The 18,411-nt window shown below is 36.2% G+C and overlaps 1 protein-coding gene across 1 annotated transcript in view; it reads right to left on the reverse strand.

The window, feature by feature from the left end:
* Positions 1–18,411, reverse strand: part of RASGEF1B (RasGEF domain family member 1B) — a 672,276-nt gene that overhangs the window by 341,378 nt on the left and 312,487 nt on the right. The gene's annotated exons all lie outside the window — the stretch shown is intronic.

Consider the following 18,411-nt stretch of genomic DNA (forward strand, 5'->3'; position numbering starts at 1 on the left):
CAGACTATTATTTCCCAATTTTGTAGGCAATGAGAAGATTATGAGTGAAACACAGACTAACTTGCAGAGCTGGCACCCATTTCATGTGCGGAATTTTTACCATGGACCCGAGCCAAAGGTAGTAGTCAATAGTCACTTGTTGTGACACAAAAGCACACACACACACACACACACACACACTCACACACACACATACACACACAATGTATTTTAGGACCCTGAATGTAGCACAGCAGGTAGGGTGTTTACCTTACATGCGGCCAATCAGGAGTCCGAACCCCAGGATCCTATATGATCCTCTGAGACTGCCAGGAGTAATTTCTGAGCACAGAACCAGGAGTAATGCCTGAGTGCTGACAGGTGTGCCTCTCCAAAAAATAAAAGTATTTTATGCCACCCTAGGCAATTCTACTTGAAATCAGAAGTAAATAGTCTTAGTTTCCAAGTTCCTTCTTCCCTCCAGCACGTGGCATATAAAAAATGCCATCTCTGGGCCAACCTGAAATCTGAAGGCAAAGCTGCTGCTGACACCCAGGATGTAAAGGAAAGCTCTCACAGAAAACAAAAGGATAGTGATGGTTGCTAATCATTTGCATGTGCAGCTTCTCCAGGTACAACAGGCCATTGAAAATGTGGAGAAAGGAGCTTGGGTCATAGTGATATTGATAGTACTTACCTTCCAAATGGTCAAACCCAGTTTTGATTCCCAGCATCTCATATGCTTCCCTGAGTCCTGCTGGAAATAATCCCAGTACAGAGCCAGAGTAAGCCTTGAACACATACTGGATATGGACCCCAAAACAAACATAAAATAAAGAGAAAGCTAGGGGTTTTGCCCTAAGAAACAGAAATTGGAGCACCATATAGGTGATAAAGAGGAAGATGCTTTTTGTTCCAAATTTCTGCCCTGCTTCCTTGGGAACAAAAAAGATTATGTTCAAGAGACTATGCTTGCTAGGAAGATAAGCTATTTCAGAAAAGGAACGAGAAATACTTTCAGTAAAAAAAAAAAAAAACCTACTATTTTTAGTGTCTCAGAAAAATATTTACTCTGTTCAATCACGAAGTCTATTGAATGCAATTTATGTACATTAAAAATAGGCTCATCATTTAAAATTGTAATGAAAGACTTAGCAACTCTGCACACAGATGTGAATACACAGAAGTCTGCCAGATTTTAACAATCCAAACTAGTTTTATCCTGGTGAATTCTGAATTACCTAAAGCTCTGTGGGTGGGTCCAGAGAGATAGCATAGAGGTAGGGTGTTTGCCTTGCATGCAGGAGGATGGTTCAAATCCTGGCATCCCATATGGTCCCTCGAGCATGCCAGGAGTGATTTCTGAGCATAGAGCCAGGAGTAACCCCTGAGCACTGCCGGGTGTGACTCAAAAACCAAATAAATAAATAAATAAATAAATAAATAAATAAATAAATAAATAAATAAATAAATAAATAAATCTCTGTGGGCTCTTTCTTTAGAATCCTTGGGACATCAGAATCCACCTGCTGTTTACTTCTTATCGGAACTCAAGTAGACATAGCAGCCTTGTCCACTGTCTGTGGCTATTTCATTTTTGTCTTGTGAAAGGGCAAGGTGATATAAAATGGAGACCTTTTATTAAAAATGCTGCCATTCATCTGGTCATTGTTTAATATTTATTCTGAGATCTTGGTGAGCTAGATTAGGTAGTCCTGTAGTGAATTGTTATATCTGTTTTACCTAAAACAGAAATCATCCCTGATATCTTTGTACCTGTTTGTTTACAATTTGGTTTCATACAAAACAAAGATTGTCTTATACAGAAATCTGGACAGGGCAGGCTCAGGAGAGCCTGAGCTATCTGCACTTAGTCTATCCTTACTGCCCCACCTGGGGCTGGTCCTGGTACTCAATAAAAATTATAGTTCTAGCAGGCAGCTTTGGATATGAAGTAGAAGATTGCCAGACTACATGCTTCATCCTCAGACTGGTCTGGATTACGTCATGCACTGACTCTGCTTTAGACTTGTTCATTTGGGGTTGGAGATACAGCACATGGGTGATTTTACAGTGAATGATTAAGTCCATTCATGTAAATAATATTGATTGGTGTTTTTTTTATAATGACAGACTATCCATAAATGTTTTATGGCAAAGATGTCTTTCTGAATTCTTTACAACAAAGGTGTCTATAAATTCTTTTAAATTGGGCCAGAGAGTACAGAGGATAGAATGCTTGTTTTGCACACAACCAGATCCAGTTTAATTTCAGGCACCACTTATGATCCTCTGAGAATTGTTAGGAGTGATTCCTGAGCACAGGGCCAGGAGGATGTGCACTACAGGGTGTAACATGAAAATAAAATAGTAATAATTTTGTTTAGTAATAATAACTAGTAAAAATAAGTATTTTACTTTTTTTAGTATATTTTTTATTTATTTAAACATTTGATTACAAATATGATTGTGATTAGGTTTCAGTCATGTAAAGAACACCCCCTTCACCAGTGCAACATTCCCACCACCAATGTCCCAAATCTCCCTCCATCCCACCCCACCCCCACCTGTACTCCAGACAGGCTTTCCAGTTCCCTCATTCATTCACATGATTATGGTAGTTCTCAGCGTAGTTATTTCTATAACTGCACTCACCACTCTTTGTGGTGAGCTTCATGAAGTGAGCAAGAAGTTCCAGCCCCCCTCTCATTGTCTCTGAGGATTGTTGCAAAGATGACAGTATTTTACTTTTTAATTTTCTTTTAATTTTTCTTTATTTAGACATGGTGATTTGCATAATTGCTTACAATGGGTTTTCAGTCTTAAAATATTATCCCACTTTTAATCTGAAGTCCCTGTCCCTACACTTGCCTTTGATTCCCTTTTACCCTCTGACCTGATCCTTTCTTCTATTTTCTATTTTTGCTCCCATGCTTACAGTAGTGTTGGACCTAGTGGTTTAAATACATACATACATATAGATAGATAGATAGATAGATAGATAGATAGATAGATAGATAGATAGATAGATAGATAGATAGATAGATAGATAGATAGATAGATAGATATAGATCTTGCCTTTACACGAGAAAGAGAATCAAGACTCCTGACCCTTTTTCTTGAGTTACTCCCAGAATTCCTCTTCTAACTTCCCTCTCCATTTCCTTTTTCTTGGAAATTTTGTTTCTGTAATCTAGATTCAATGCCTTTTTCACCTCTGATATCTTTCATTCTCTAAATGTATTATTCTATATACCATGGCTTAGTGAGAATAGCCAATGTTTGATCTTGTCCTTATGATTTACTTCATTTAACATAAAATCCTACCGTTCCCTCTATGTGTAGCAAATTGCATGGTTTTATCATTCTATAATGCTTAGTATTCCATTGTCTGTCTGTGTCTGCCTGTCTGTCTGTCTGTCTATCTATGTATCTTGTCTGTCTGTCTGTCTATCTATCTATCTATCTATCTATCTCATGACTTCTAATGTTGAAGGCTAGATTGTTTCCATAACCTAGCTATTGTGTGAGTGCTATAATGAACATATGTATTCATAATTAAATAAATTCTTTAGAATAAAAATGTCCATAAAGATCTATACAAACATACTACATGTAGTGTTAGTAATTTAATTTATTTATTTTATATTTTGATATTTGGGTCACACATGGTAATGCTCAGGATTTATTTCTGGCTCTGCACTTAAGGATCATTCCTAGCATGCTTAGGGGACCCTATGAAGTGTCAGGAATTGAATCCATGTCAGCTGCATGCAAAGCAAGAGCCCTACCCTCTATTCTATCCCGCTACCCCCTACAGTATGGTTAGTCCCATAGAATCACATTACATTGGTCCTTCACTTCACCTGTTTAATTATGAGATAACTAAAGAAATTCTAGAAGGAAATAAAAGTAAGCACATGGTTTACTGTGCAGAAAACTATGCAATTGTCTCTAGAAGTTTGAATAAGTCTCCTTGAAGTAAAAAAAAATATATCCTGGTTAATAAGATTCATGGAATCTTTAGGGAACTTTTTCTTTAAACAAAAGAATCTTCCTACATTTTTTTTCAAAACATATATAACAGTTTCACATGAAGATATAAAACTACTCATTTTTTTAGTCACTTTATCCAACATTAACTTATCTCATGCTTCCCAACCTTCCTTTCTCTTACTTCCCTTCTTACATCTATTCAACGTTATAAAAGACACAGCATTTTATGTAATTCCTGCATTTATAAAGTGAAATAAAATGCAATTACTTTTCTGATGCAGTTTAGAATTTTTAAAGGACAGTTAAACCAATAATGAAAGAAAATCTAAATACCTTGCAAAAACTGTATTACTTTACTTCAGATTTCTTAGGTTTCGACCTCCTACCCAACCCACATGACCTTTTTGATTATTTGGCACATTTGACATATTTGGCATATTTATGACACATTTGGCTTGATTTGGAATGTATTTTTCCATAAAGTCCAAAAGGGCCTAGATTTTGTCCTTTTTACCTTCCTTTTCAATCCTCCCTTAAATAAAAGAGCTTTCATTTTACCTCAATCAGTTCTCAAAAAGAAAATATGAAGATGGTCCTAAGCATTCCAGTTATTCATCTTTTATCCCTCATGATTTTCTTTTTCAGCAAAAAAAGAAATATGAAATTGTCACTGACAAGCACATTTCATCTGTGCACTCAGGGGTGACTTTGACACGTATGCCCTTTGCACAGCTGGACTCTGCTCAGCATCGTACAAGTAAAACTGTGTGGAAATCCAAGAAGGAGGATAAGGAGATCACGTTGCAGTATTTTCATATTAATTCTGATCCCCACTACAGCTATTACCATAAAATGGGAGATCAAAATCCCAAATATTGATAAGTGACACCTAATCTTATGTCTATTTGTGAATTGTCTGAAAGATGTCTGTACCCGCACAAAAAGAGCTAGGTGGAAAACTACTCATCTAAATAGCTACCAATGTACAATGAGAATCTGGAGAAAGCTGCTGTTCTGCCTCATTTCTCAGAGACAATAATGTTTTGGGATTTTATGAATTTGGAATTAGAAACTTCCTTCAAACTAACCCTGTAGAGAAAAAAAAGTCTCTCCAGGACATGATCTCTACTGACGGTAATAAGTCCCAGAGATCAACTTTCTGCTTCATTTTCTTTTCCTTAAGCAGAATTTTGCAAATGTTCCCACTTTTTCCTCCAGCTTTTGTGACATGATACTCAACTAGTTTTTTTCTTTTCTCACTGAACACAACTCTTTCATCCAGCTTGCTGTTTCCTCCTCCTCAATCTTTATAGGCCTGTCTCCAAATACTGGCATTCCCACATGGCACAGGCCTGGATTGTCTTCTTTATCTCTCCCTTTTCCTCCTATTATGGGCACATGTTTGGCTACCCAATTACTTTCACTTTGGGTACTTGGTACCAGAAAAACAACTTTGAGCTAAAGATGACACTTGCCACGGCATGCATAAACATCTCCATTTAAGGGGAACTCAGGAGGCCCACCAGATGTATCCTCGGATTTCCTTGATGTGGAGAAGTGAAAAAAACTCCACAGAGTTCCTCAAAAGGCCTGCTGTGGACACTTCTTTCCCTGCGTGGATAGTTGAGGAATTCCTGAATAAATAAATCCATGCTATGGTGTTACATTTTGTCATATTTGACTATATCTTCCTTGTAAAATCACAGGCCAAAATATGGCCTCAATCAAATTCTTTCAAAAATCCTAGCACCAAAGATTACTAAGAGAACCCCTTTTCTGCATAATATTTAGCACCAAAATCAAAGACAATATTTTTTTCTCTTTTTCAAATATGTCCTTGCAGCCTCAATTTCAGGTAATCAAGGGCATAGCCAGAATGCAAATCCTGGGCTATTGACTCTTCCCAGAAAATGGGAACTACACCTTAGTAGATTTAGCTCTTTCTTTCACTTGACCTCTAAAATAATAGAACTCATCCCAGTATAGATAGTATTCCTAGATTTTTTTGTACTTCTTAATAATCCCTTATTTTGCATCTGAAGTTAGTTTGCTAAGATCTGCCTTGAGTTGTGACCTTCTCCTTTGTAACTCAGAATTCTTATGGCTCACATCCATAGCTTAATGTATTGTCTACTGTTAAACTTTGATTTATGGTTGCAAACATTCTTCTCAATACCTATGATTGGCTTTACACCTTATAAAAGCTCCCTGCTTAAAAATTAAGATTGTCGCTTGCCTGCCAGAAGATGTGTTGACCCCACATACTTGTGTGTGGTTTTATTATTTCATATTTCATATTCCACCCTGCCACTTGTGATCATCCACTTTCCTCTCGTGAAGAATATTTCCTCCACAAAGTTGCTAAGACTCAAGATGCCCGCAGCAGACACTGGTAGTTCAGGAAAATTAAGAGCAAAAAATGCTTAAATACAGCACTAGTATGTGACATAAACCAAGTCAGGAAACTGGCTTATCTCTAAGCTTCTTTTTATGTGTAATTATCATTTTATCTAGACTGATTTGGGCTTCAATTTAACCCATTTTTGTAGTTGGGAGTAATATAATTGATACAATTATCTATATACAATTAAACATTTATCTCAGCCAACACATCTACCCTAAAATCCAGATACATATATACAACTAATAACTGTACATTCCTACCTGGGTATACAACAGTCATAAATAGTGAACCTGTCCAGAAAAGACATCTTTTCCTTGGGCCAGAGAAACAGGGTCCTTGCCTTGCATATAGCTGACCATCCCTGACATCCTATGTGGTCTCATGAACACTGCCTGGTGAGGCACCAAAACAAAACAAAGCGAACAACAACAACAAAAATGACATAAAGACATATCTTCCTTTCTAAATCTGTTTTCTCACAGGCTTTTATAGCGTCACTAGTATTGCCTCAGGCTCTAGTCTAACCATGGGAGTTGTTGTGGATTAACCTTTTCTCCTGACTGCATGTATCCACCAATTCTGTCCACCTTATCTATAAATAAAACATGCCATTTTATGTTTATAAATAAAAAACAGAACTTGTCTACTCTCAACTTTAAACTTCCTTCTCTCAATTTGACATATGCATTGGCCTCACAGCAACTAAAGTATATGTCAAAAATCAAATCAGATCACTGACTTTTCAGTCCCTCAAGGGCTTCCTACCAAACCTAAACTAAAATTCTTCATCTTTGTCTAAAGACCTTCTTGATTTTGCTCCACCCCCACCCCACCCAGACTCACCCAACTTCCTGCATCAAGACTCTTTCCAGGCTTTCTTAGAGACAAACTTATTCTGATTTTAGGTTGTTGCACTCATTTTTTTCTCCCTTTTCTCTAAATCTCTCTGTAGCTGGTTTCTGTGTGTGTGTGTGTGTGTGTGTGTGTGTGTGGTGTGTGTGTGTGTGGTGTGTGTGTGTGTGTGTGTGAGAGAGAGAGAGAGAGACAGAGACAGAGACAGAGACAGAGACAGAGAGAAAGAGAGCGAGAGATATCTCAAAACAACACTACTTCTGGGAACACCTTTAATTGATGGATTCAATCACCTTCACAAAACTAGGCACATGGTAGTCAATTTACCATGCCGTCTTTGTATAGAGATTTTCTTATTTATCAGTTTCTGCTTTTTAGATAAAGAGCTGTTTGAGGGAAGAAATTTTGCTCACTGCTGTGAAACTGCTTCTTAAAACAATGCCTATCATCAAGGAGGTCATAATTGAATACTTGTTAACTTGGAATGAATGGATAGCTGTAACTCAGGGTGGGTAGATGGATTATGGAGAAATTCTCTTTTGCCTTATTAATCACTAAATATGTTTCAAAAGACATTTATTAAAATTTTAGAAAAATTTTAGAAAAGTACACACAATAGACTATATTTTAAACTTGAAGAAGCACTATGATCATACCAGTTGGGGTATTTGGAATAGAACAAATAAACTTTTGTATTTGTTTTTATATATAGGATATAAATTCATAATAACATCTACCTCATCATATTATAATGAGAATAAGATGGAATGTTTGAAAAGAGTTTAGAACAGGTCTAGCACATAATTAATATAAGTTTGGTTATAATTTTCTATTTAATTATTCCAGAGCTCTTCTATAAAGTAGGAGTAAGTGTAAATTAAATGGATGCTCCCCCACCTCCCAACTGCCTTTATAAAAATTTTATTGGGACACAATATGCATATTCATTCACATATTCACTCCTTACTTGACTGTTTTATCCAATAATGGTAAAGTTCATTAATGGCAGCAAAAAGATGGCAATGCTACAAAGTTTAAACATTATATTAGTTGGGTCCTCATAGAAAGTCTTTATCTTTTATTTAGGAGCATATTCCAAGAGTTTTTATAAATGTGTATGAAAAAGAAAATTATGTCACTTAATAATTATGTTTTGTTTAATTTTAAAAAAACAGCCTTTAATATTGGGATCCAGGTTTATCTCTTCAATTTCAGTTGGCTGATGTTATATCAAAGATAATGGCAAAGCTATAGGTACTCAAGGTCAAGACAAGCTGCAACATTTAGAAGAAATGAATATGGCTTCATATGACCATAAAGTGACACTACTGATGGTTGTGCCAACTTTCCCACTAATTCCTTTTTAAAATGATAGACAGATTCAGAAATTACAAACCTATAAAGAAAGGTGTAAAGGAAAAAATTTTGTTTGTTTGTTTTTGTTTTTGGGTCACACCCAACAGCGCTCAGGGGTTACTCCTGGCTCTACGCTCAGAAATTGCTCCTGGCAGACTCGGGGGACCATATGGGATGCCAGGATTCGAACCACCGTCCTTTTGTATGCAAGGCAAACGCCTTACCTCCATGCTATCTCTCTGGCCCCAGGAAGAATTTCTTAAGCTTGAAAAACAAAATGGTGTACAGAGATATGAATCAATCAAAGCTCTCAATGTTAGCATCCAAGCTATGCCTCTGTTTTCTTCTGGCAAACTTTAGGCAAAGGTTCATGCAAACCCCATCTCAGTCTTATCCTATCCTGCTTTGCCTACTTCTACTGAAGAGCCTTGAAAAAATTAAAGAAAAATAATAGTCTACCATCTTTCAACAAGAAATGCAACATTTCGTATGTCAAGCTCTGAATCATAAATTGGAAATGACAATCTATAGCATCACCTATATCTTCTTTTTTTTTAAATCTTTAAGCACCATGATTACAAACATTTTGTAGTTGGGTTTCAGTTATAAAAATGAATACCCCTCTTTACCAGTGCAACATTCCTACCACTAATGGGGATATATGAAATATCCACAAATCTCTTGTGATTATGAGTGAATAGACACCTTTGATAGAACAGCTTTGTGACATTAATCTAAATGACCATCAACAATGTCTAAGATGAATAAACTACATTTTTTATGTATTTGGTTAGTTATAAAAAAAATCCTTCCAAAGTGACATCCTTCTCTAACTGAAAACTGGGGACTAATAGAAAGCAACTTGTTACAAAAATAAAAGAGATAGAAGTCAAAAGAACTGAACTCAAATGTTAGGGACTGGAGAGATAGCACAGCAGTAGAACATTTGTCTTGCATGCAGCTGACCCAGGAGGGACTTGGTTCAATTCCCAGCATCCCATATGGTTCCCTAGATTGCCAGGGGTGATTTCTGAATACAGAGCCAGGAGTGACCCCTGAGCGCCAGTGGATGTGGTCCAAAACCAACCAATCAATCAATAAAGATTTTTTTAAATGTTGATCCTTCCATTTAATAAGACTGAACATTAAAGATCATTTGTCTTTTCTGCAGTTATGTTTATTTACCTCTTCAGATTCAAAGCTCTCTGATTCAGGCATCTAGAGAAATATTACAGGAGTTAAGACATAAGCTCTAAATGTACTGTTTTGGTTTGATCTCTTACTCCACATTTAGGGGTGCAGTTCTAGAGGCCTGGTTGTTTGAATTCCCTGAACACAGCTTAGAGGCATTACCCTTTTGCTAACCCTTAATCAAAGAGGCTCAGGTCAGATACATATGCAAACAAGTATATAGAAAAATTATAAAGTTATATAGCAATATGATTAAGGACTTGTCACCAAGAAAAATTATTCCGGGGGCCTGAAAGATTGTGCAGTGGTAAGGCATTTGCCTTGCACACAGATGATCCAGGATGGACTTGGGTTTGATCCCTGGCATCTCATATGGTGTCCTGAGCCAGGAAAGATTTCTGAGTGCATAGCCTGGAGTAACCCTTGAGCATCACCAAACACCAAAATGAAAAGAAAAAAAGAAAAGAAAAATTATTCTAAATTTTAGTCACACAAATTCAATATTCCAATACAGGAAAATATGAGGTAAATTTTATGTGTTCTGGTTGGAGAAGGCAAATGTCCCTATTGGTTCACACAGAGAAATAAATGTTTAAGTAAGGGTTAATCCATGTTTACTCTGTGCTTTAAGTAAAGGTTTTCCTGTTTTCAATTAGATTGGGATCTGACTCTATCTACTGATGAAACTGCATCACTGAGTTTAGAAATATAATGCTAGCTTGTAGATGGAAAAATAAATTTAAAACTTAAGACTATATTTAAAGAAAATGATATTGTCTAGCACAATTTTATGTAAACAAAAATATAAAGTGCCAGATTACAAAATGAAATGATGTAGAAAATCTTTGCATACCCTGTCTTCTTCTATATGTTAATTCAGGACTTAAGTTTATCTAAATAAAATATCACTGCTGCATGAATGAAAGAGAATTATAATTACCCAGAGTTTAAAAGTTGGACTACCTGGCAGGAATAGTTAAAGGGGATTGGAGGATATAGGAGACAGGAAGGACTTTAGAGGAAGAGATTGAGACTATTTGTGCTTTGATGGTAGGTGTGGTAACAGCATATACTATAAGCATTAATATTAATGCTATTGCAAATAATGATATCTCAATTAAATAAAAACTGTTATCAGAATTTTGCCTAGTGGGTTCTATCCTTACCCCAATATAGACTTTAACTTTAAACTATCTTGGCAATGGAACAGATTCAGTGGAAAACTTCATATTTGAAGTAGCAGAAGGAAGCAAAGCATTTTTCTTTATTTTAAAAAACCATTAATGTTGAGATAATATGATCAAAGCATTTGTTGTTTGACCAGTTCATGACAATTTTCAATATCATGACTGAATAAGAAATGCATTCATTTTGATTTTTGATCCTATTACCTGAGGAAGAACATATGTTTGGTATGAGGAAATGTAAATATTATAAAATATATTGGAAGGGCAAATGGCCACTCTTGAGAATTTTTAACAGTTGCCTATCTTGCAAGTTTGGTCTCATCAAGAGTTAGAATATCAGGCCATGATAGGCTTTACTTTTCTTTTTTATTTAAGTAATTTTTATTCTGATCAATGTGAATTATAAGTCTTTCACAGCAATATTTAAGGTACATAGTGACATTGAATCAGGGGTATTCCCACCACCAGTGTTGTCCTCCCTCCAACCCTGTTCCCAGCATCCCTCTCCTTTGCCCCCTGGACTGCTGGTTTAACTGGTCCCCTCTGTGTAAAGCTTGTTGAAGATTGGGTATCGATTCTGTTGTCGTTGACTTTGGGTTTGGAGTTTATGTCTGAGCATATTTTATTTCTATTCAATGTTCATATGACTCTTTGATTCTGGTACCATTCATTTTTTCCCTCTCAATTTATGAGGTAGAACAAGATGATTCAATTTGTGTGGTTCTATTGAAGAAAAAAAAACAAACAAAAAAAAACAAAAACAAAAAATAGTCTATCTAGAGGTTATAAATACCAATTTAAAAAGAAGAAAGGGAATAAAAGAAGAAAATCATAACAAAAAAAGGCAAAAAAATAGTTTAAAAAATTTTTTTTCTTAACCTATAACCCAAAAAAAGGTCTGCAGGAATATTCGGCCATGGATGAATTTTATACCACATTAATGTTCTTCATCTATACTAATTTCAACATGCCAAAGTTTTTAATATTTGAATAGCTAATGCCCATGTAATAAAGCATCTGCTTGATAAGGAGAATAAAACTTCTAGTGTCTCTTGTATACTCTTTCCCAAATCTAATCTCTTTTTCTCTCATCACCAGAGGTAAATTCCATCTTGAATATCTATTTTTTTCAGACATCCTTGCTACTCTCAACAGTTTTACAGTTGTGTGTTTTCTGTGTGCACATACATGTGTGCTTATAAATACATATGTATGTACATAAGTATATAAAACATATGTACATTTTCCTAGAAGAAAGACTTCAGTTTTCCTTGGTTGTGGTTACTTGGAGTCAGACTCAGTCTTGTTTAGGATCTACATCTGGTTAGGTGCTCAGGAGCCACAACAGGGATCAAACCTCATGCAAAGCATGTGCTCCAGCCCTTTGAATTCTCTCCCTGGCCAGAGTTGCTTATTTTTGAGTATACATTTTGTTGTTTTTGTTGTTTTTGACTTTTATTTGGAAATGCTTAAGTATATACCAACGTGTTCATAGAAATTTATATTCCTTCAAACAGTAATATATAAATGCACCCTCTCTCCAGATCTGGGGAAAAAAATTCTGTCTTTAGACCTGTTAGTTACTGCTGATATTATGGCATAAAATAATTGGCCAGACAGTTATTTCCTGACATCTCTATTCTGCTTCCTCAATTTATTGTAGGTTATTCCCTATGAAACCTTGGGCTTGAAAAATAACACAGGGCTTATAGCTGACCCTGTTTTGATCCATGACACTACATCAGGGGTCTTCAAACTTTTTAAAGTGGGGGCCGGATTACGGTCCCTTAGAGAGCTGGAGGAACGAACTATATGAGCTACTAATTCCTACTCACACTGCACATATCTTATATAAATAAAATGAAAACTATTTATAAATAAACAGATTATGCACCAGCATTTCAATGGGAACTGCGGGCCTGCTTTTGGCTAAAGAGATGGTCAATGTCCTGTTCTGTATTTGTCACTGCCAGCCGTAACAAGTGATGCAAGTGGGCATCAGTTAATCTTGATCTGGTTGGAAATTTCAGATGTTTCATTCTTGAAAAAGTCTGTTCACAGGCATAAGTGCTACCAAAGATGGTTACCACTTTGAGTGCATGGTTCCTGATATTTGGATATACACTGGGTGTATATGCTGGCAGGTATCTTGGCAAGCAAACAGCGCTCACTGCTGGCAGGCCGGATCAAACTCCTCTGCAGGCCGCATGTGGCCCCGCGGACCGTAGTTTGAAGACCCCTGCACTACATGGTTTCCCAAGCAACTCTACAATCCTCCAACTACCTCAATACCACAGCCTCAGCCCTTGCATTGAACCAATGACTCAGTTGAGAATTGCCGGAGATGGCCTCTAGGTCTGCTAAGTACAACTGAGGAGGTCTAAAAAATTAAAATTACATTTTGGGGCACTGTTTTGAATGACATTCAGTAGTACTCAAGGTTTCCTTCTAGCAAGGCTTAGAAAACAATATGTAGTACAAGAGATAATACATAGGTCACTCTTATACAAAGCAAGTACTTTCACTATTTCTCTAAATACCAAACACTAAAAAACTTAAAAATTAAATTGCATCGTCCAGATATTTCCACCCTTATCTCCCACATATTTTTCTATTTCTTTTTTCTTTATTTATTTTGGCTTTTTGACTTTTGGGGCCACACCTGACAGGCTTACTCCTAGCTCTGCACGTACAGGGATCAATCCTGGCAGGTCTTGGAGTACCATATGGGATAATGGGACTTAAAGCTGTGTCAGACTCATGCAAGGCAAGCACTCTATATGCTGTACTATATCTTTGTTCCCCCTATTTAACAGATCACTTTGTATATTATTATAGTGTACTAAATTTTGCACTGAATTAAGATCATTTGGTAAAGTTCTAATCCCACCATCCACCTATATGTCTCCATATGAGAGATGCCCTTAATAGATGCCCTTTAAGCAAAGTGAAATCACTAAGATGAGCTCTAATTAAGATAAGTTTGTATGTTGACTTTATGAGAAAGAACTTTGTATACAGAAGTGCAGAGATGAAAAATCAAGTTTTTTAAATATCTTTCTTTTAAACACCTTGATTACAAATATGATTGCAGTTGGTATCAATCATGTAAAGAACACCCCCCTTCATCAGTGCAACATTCTCATTACTGAAGTCCCAAATCTCCCTCATCCTCACCCCAACCCCCTGCCTGAAGTCGAGATAGGCTTTCTACTTCCCTCATTCATTCACATTGTTATGATAGTTCTCAATGTAGTCATTTCTCTAACTGCAGTCATAACTCTTTGTGGTGAGCTTCATGTCATCAGCTGGACCTTCCAGCCTTCCTCTCTTTTATCTCCGAGAATTATTTTAAAAAATGTCTTTTATTTTTCTTAAAACCCATTGATGAGTGAGAGTATTTTGCATCTATCTCTCTCCTTCTGACTTATTTCACTCAGCATAATAGATTCCATGTACATTCATGTATAGGAAAATTTCTTGACTTCATCTCTCCTGATGACTGCATAATACTCCATTGTGTATACGTACCACTTTCTTTAGCCATTCATCTGTTGAAGGGCATCTTGGTTATTTCCAGAGTCTGGCTATTGTAAATAGCACTGTAATGGATATCGATGTGAGGAAGGGATTTTTGTATTGTACTTTTGTGTTCCTAGAGTATAACCCTAGGAGTGGTATAGCTGAATCGTAGGGGAGCTCAATTTTCAGTTTTCGGAGGAATCTCCATATCACTTTCCATAAAAGTTGTACTAGATGACATTCCCACCAGCAATGAATGAGTTCCTTTCTCTCCACATCCCTGCCAGCACTGCTTGTTCTCATTCTTTGTAATGTGCTCCAATCTCTGTGGCGTGAGATGGTACCACACAGTTGTTTTGATTTGTATCTCCCTGATGATTAGTGATGTGGAGCATTTTTTCATGTGCCTTTTGGCCATTTGTATTTCTTCTTTATCAAAGTGTCTGTCCATTTCTTCTCCCCATTTTATGATGGGGTTAGCTGTTTTTTTATTGTAAAGATCTGTCAGTACCTTGTATATTTTGGATACCCTTATCTGATGGGTATTGGGTGAATAGTTTCTCCCACTCAGTGGGTAGCTCATGTATCCTGGCTCTATTTCCTTTCTTTTCTTTAAAGTGCAGGCACTTCTCATCTTAATATATTCCCATCTGTTTATCTCTGCTTCCACTTGTTTGGAGATGCTGTATCATCCTTGAAGATGCCTTTAGTCTCAATATCATGAAGTGTTTTACCTATGTGTTGTTCTATATATCTTATGGTTTCAGGTATGATATCAAGGTCTTTAATCCATTTGTATTTTACCTTTGTAGATGGCGTTAGCTGGGGGTCTGAGTTCACTTTTTGCAAGTGTCCAACCAGTTGTGCCAACACCACTTGAAGAGGCTTTCCTTGCCCCTTTATCAAATATTAGTTGCTTGTATATCTGAAAAACATTCTCTGAAGATTCAATCCTATTCCACTAATCTGAGTGTCAGATAATGCTGTTTTGTTAACTATTGCTTTGTAATACAATTTAACATTGGGGAAAGTAATGCCTCCTGTATTCCTTTTTCCAAGGATTGCTTTAGCTATTTGAAGGTTTTTATTGTTCCAAACAAATTTCAGAAGTGTTTGTTCCACTACTTTGAAGAATATCACAAGGGATCGTGTTAAATCTGTACAATACTTTGGGGACTGTTGCCATTTTGATGATATTAATCCTTCCAATCCACGAGCAGGATATGCATGTCCTCTCTTATTTCTTGGAGCAGGGTTTTATAGTTTTCTTTGTATAGGTCCTTCACACTTTTAGTCAAGTTGACTCCAAGATACATGAGTTTGTGTGACATTAATTTTAATGGAGTTGTTTTTTTAATGTCCATTTCTTCCCTATCTTTATTGGTGTATAAAAAGGCCATTGATTTTTGTGTGTTAATTTTGTAGCCGGCCACTTTGCTATATAAATCTATTATTTCTAGAAGCTTTTTGGTAGAGTCTTTAGGATTTTCTAAGTAGAGTATCATGTCATCTGCAAACAGTGAGAGCTTGACTTCTTCCTTTCCTATCTGAATTCACTGGATATCTTTTTCTTGCCTAATCGCTATAACAAGTACTTCCAGTGCTATGTTGAATAGGACTGGTGAGAAAGGACTGCCTTGTCTTGTACCAGAATTTAGAGGAAAGGCTTTTAGTTTTTCTACATTGAGGATAAAATTTACCATTGACCTGTGGTAGATGGCCTTAATTATATTGAGAAAGGTTCCTTTCATTCCCATCTTGCTGAGTTTTTTTATCAAGAATGGATGTTGGACCTTATCAAATACTTTCTCTGCATCAATTGATATGATTATGTAATTTTTATTTTTTTCTTGTTGATGTTGTGTTACATGTTGATAGATTTATGAATATTAAACCATCCTTTCATTCCTGGGATGAAACATACTTGATTGTAGTGATTGATCTTATTGATGAAGCATTGGATCTATTTGCCAGGATTTTGTTGAGGATCTTTGCATCCTTGTTCATCGAGATATTAGCCTGTATTTTTCTGTTTTTTGGCAGCATCTCTGTCTGGTATTGGTATTAAGGTGATGTTGGCTTCATAAAAGCTATTTGGAAATGTTCCCGTTTTTTTCCATTTCAAGAAAGAACTTGACCAGGATTGGTAATAGTTCCTCTTGAAATTTTTGAAAGAATCCATTAGTGAATCCATCTGGGCCTGGGCTTTTGTTTTGGCACAGACATTTGTGTCTTTTGGCACAGACATTTGATTACCATTTTAATTTCCTAATAGTGATGGGGGTGTTTAGATATGCTACATCCTTCTTATTCATCCGTGGAAGTTTATAAGAGTCCAAGAATTTATCCATTTCCTCCAGGTTCTCATGTTTAGTAGCATAGAGTTTTTCAAAGTAGTTTCTAATTACCCTTTGAATCTCTGCAATATCTGTAGTGATCGTCCCCTTTTCATTTCTAATACAGGTTATCAAGTTTCTCTGTCTTTCTTTGTGAGTTTTCCAATGGTCTATCAATCTTCTTTATTTTTTCAAAAAACCAACTTCTGCTTTTGTTGATCTTTCAGATTGTTTTTTGAGTTTCCACTTCATTGATTCCTGTGCTAAGCTTTGTTATTGCCCCTGTCTCCCTATTTTTGGTTCCTTTTGTTGATCATTTTCTAATTTAATAAGCCGCATCATTAGGCTATTCAGGTATGCCCCTTCTTCCTTCCTGGTGTGTGCTTGCAAAGCTATAAGTTTTTCTCTCAGTACCACTTTTGCTGTGTCCCATAGATTCTGATAGTTTGTGTCTTCATTGTCATTTGTTTCCAGGAAAGTTTTGATTTCCTCTTTGATTTTATCTCGGACTTCACAGACAAAGGATCTGCCTTTCTTGGAAAATTAAGTTGACAATTTTTTACAAAGAGAGACCTTAGGGGAAAGCAACCCTATTAGAACCTGGACCTTAAATTTCAAGCCTTTAGAACTTGGAGGAATAAAATTTTCCTGTTCACACCCCAGTTCATAGTGCTTTCTTATGTCAATTGATCAAACTAATATAAAGATAGTCAAATATATATATAAAGGTAATCAATTTTGTATCAGAAAGTATAAATATAAACCAGAATTTATTGATTTATTCCTGCCCCAGTGAAGAATGCAAAATAGTATAGTTCTGTTTTATGGCAACTGGCATCTTCCTCTCATTGTTGATAGTAAAATAATATAGCTTCAACTTTTTATTATTGCATATTCTCCTATCTGTTCATTCTAAGAGTGGTCATTTTCATAAATCTATTTCTTCAGTTCTCTGTGACTACTATTCATACTTACCAGGAAGGGTTTAGTTTCTTAAATCTATAGAAATTTTTCCAATTGAAGGTTCATTTGACTTGGAGTCATTTGTGGAATTTTGAAGACCTGCCTAAAGTACATATGCCTTCAGAGAAGGTTTGTTTGTTTCTCCCTAGTATTGAAGTCCCACAAACCAGAATCGTCTCACATTAGACAGACAGCTTGAAATGTTTTGGCAAGCACATGAATGTGAATTCAAACCACAATCCTGCAACACATGATCTCAGACAGCTTTCTTCCTTTCCTTTGTTTTGCCCAGAGCCAAAGCTAAAACAGGTACAAACATACATCATCTAGGGGAAATTTTTCTGAGTGTATTGCCATTTAGGGCCTGAAGGACTGCATGGAACTGATCTGACCTCCCGTTCTGTTTAGAACTCTAGACTCTGTTTTCTTCTAATTATTCAAGAAGCTGATTAAAAATGAATTGTGGACCACTTCTTGATGGACATATATTCCAGGTAAATGCACTATACTTTGGATTATAAATTTGACTTATGGAGTCAAATTTTCTTATTTTCTCAACCCAAAGAAATCCATGATTCTGCCCCTACCTCAACTACCTATATAAAGAGTGTACAAACATGTTGTG

The sequence above is a fragment of the Suncus etruscus genome, chromosome 16 (genome assembly GCF_024139225.1).
Source record: "Suncus etruscus isolate mSunEtr1 chromosome 16, mSunEtr1.pri.cur, whole genome shotgun sequence".
Taxonomy (NCBI): domain Eukaryota; kingdom Metazoa; phylum Chordata; class Mammalia; order Eulipotyphla; family Soricidae; genus Suncus; species Suncus etruscus.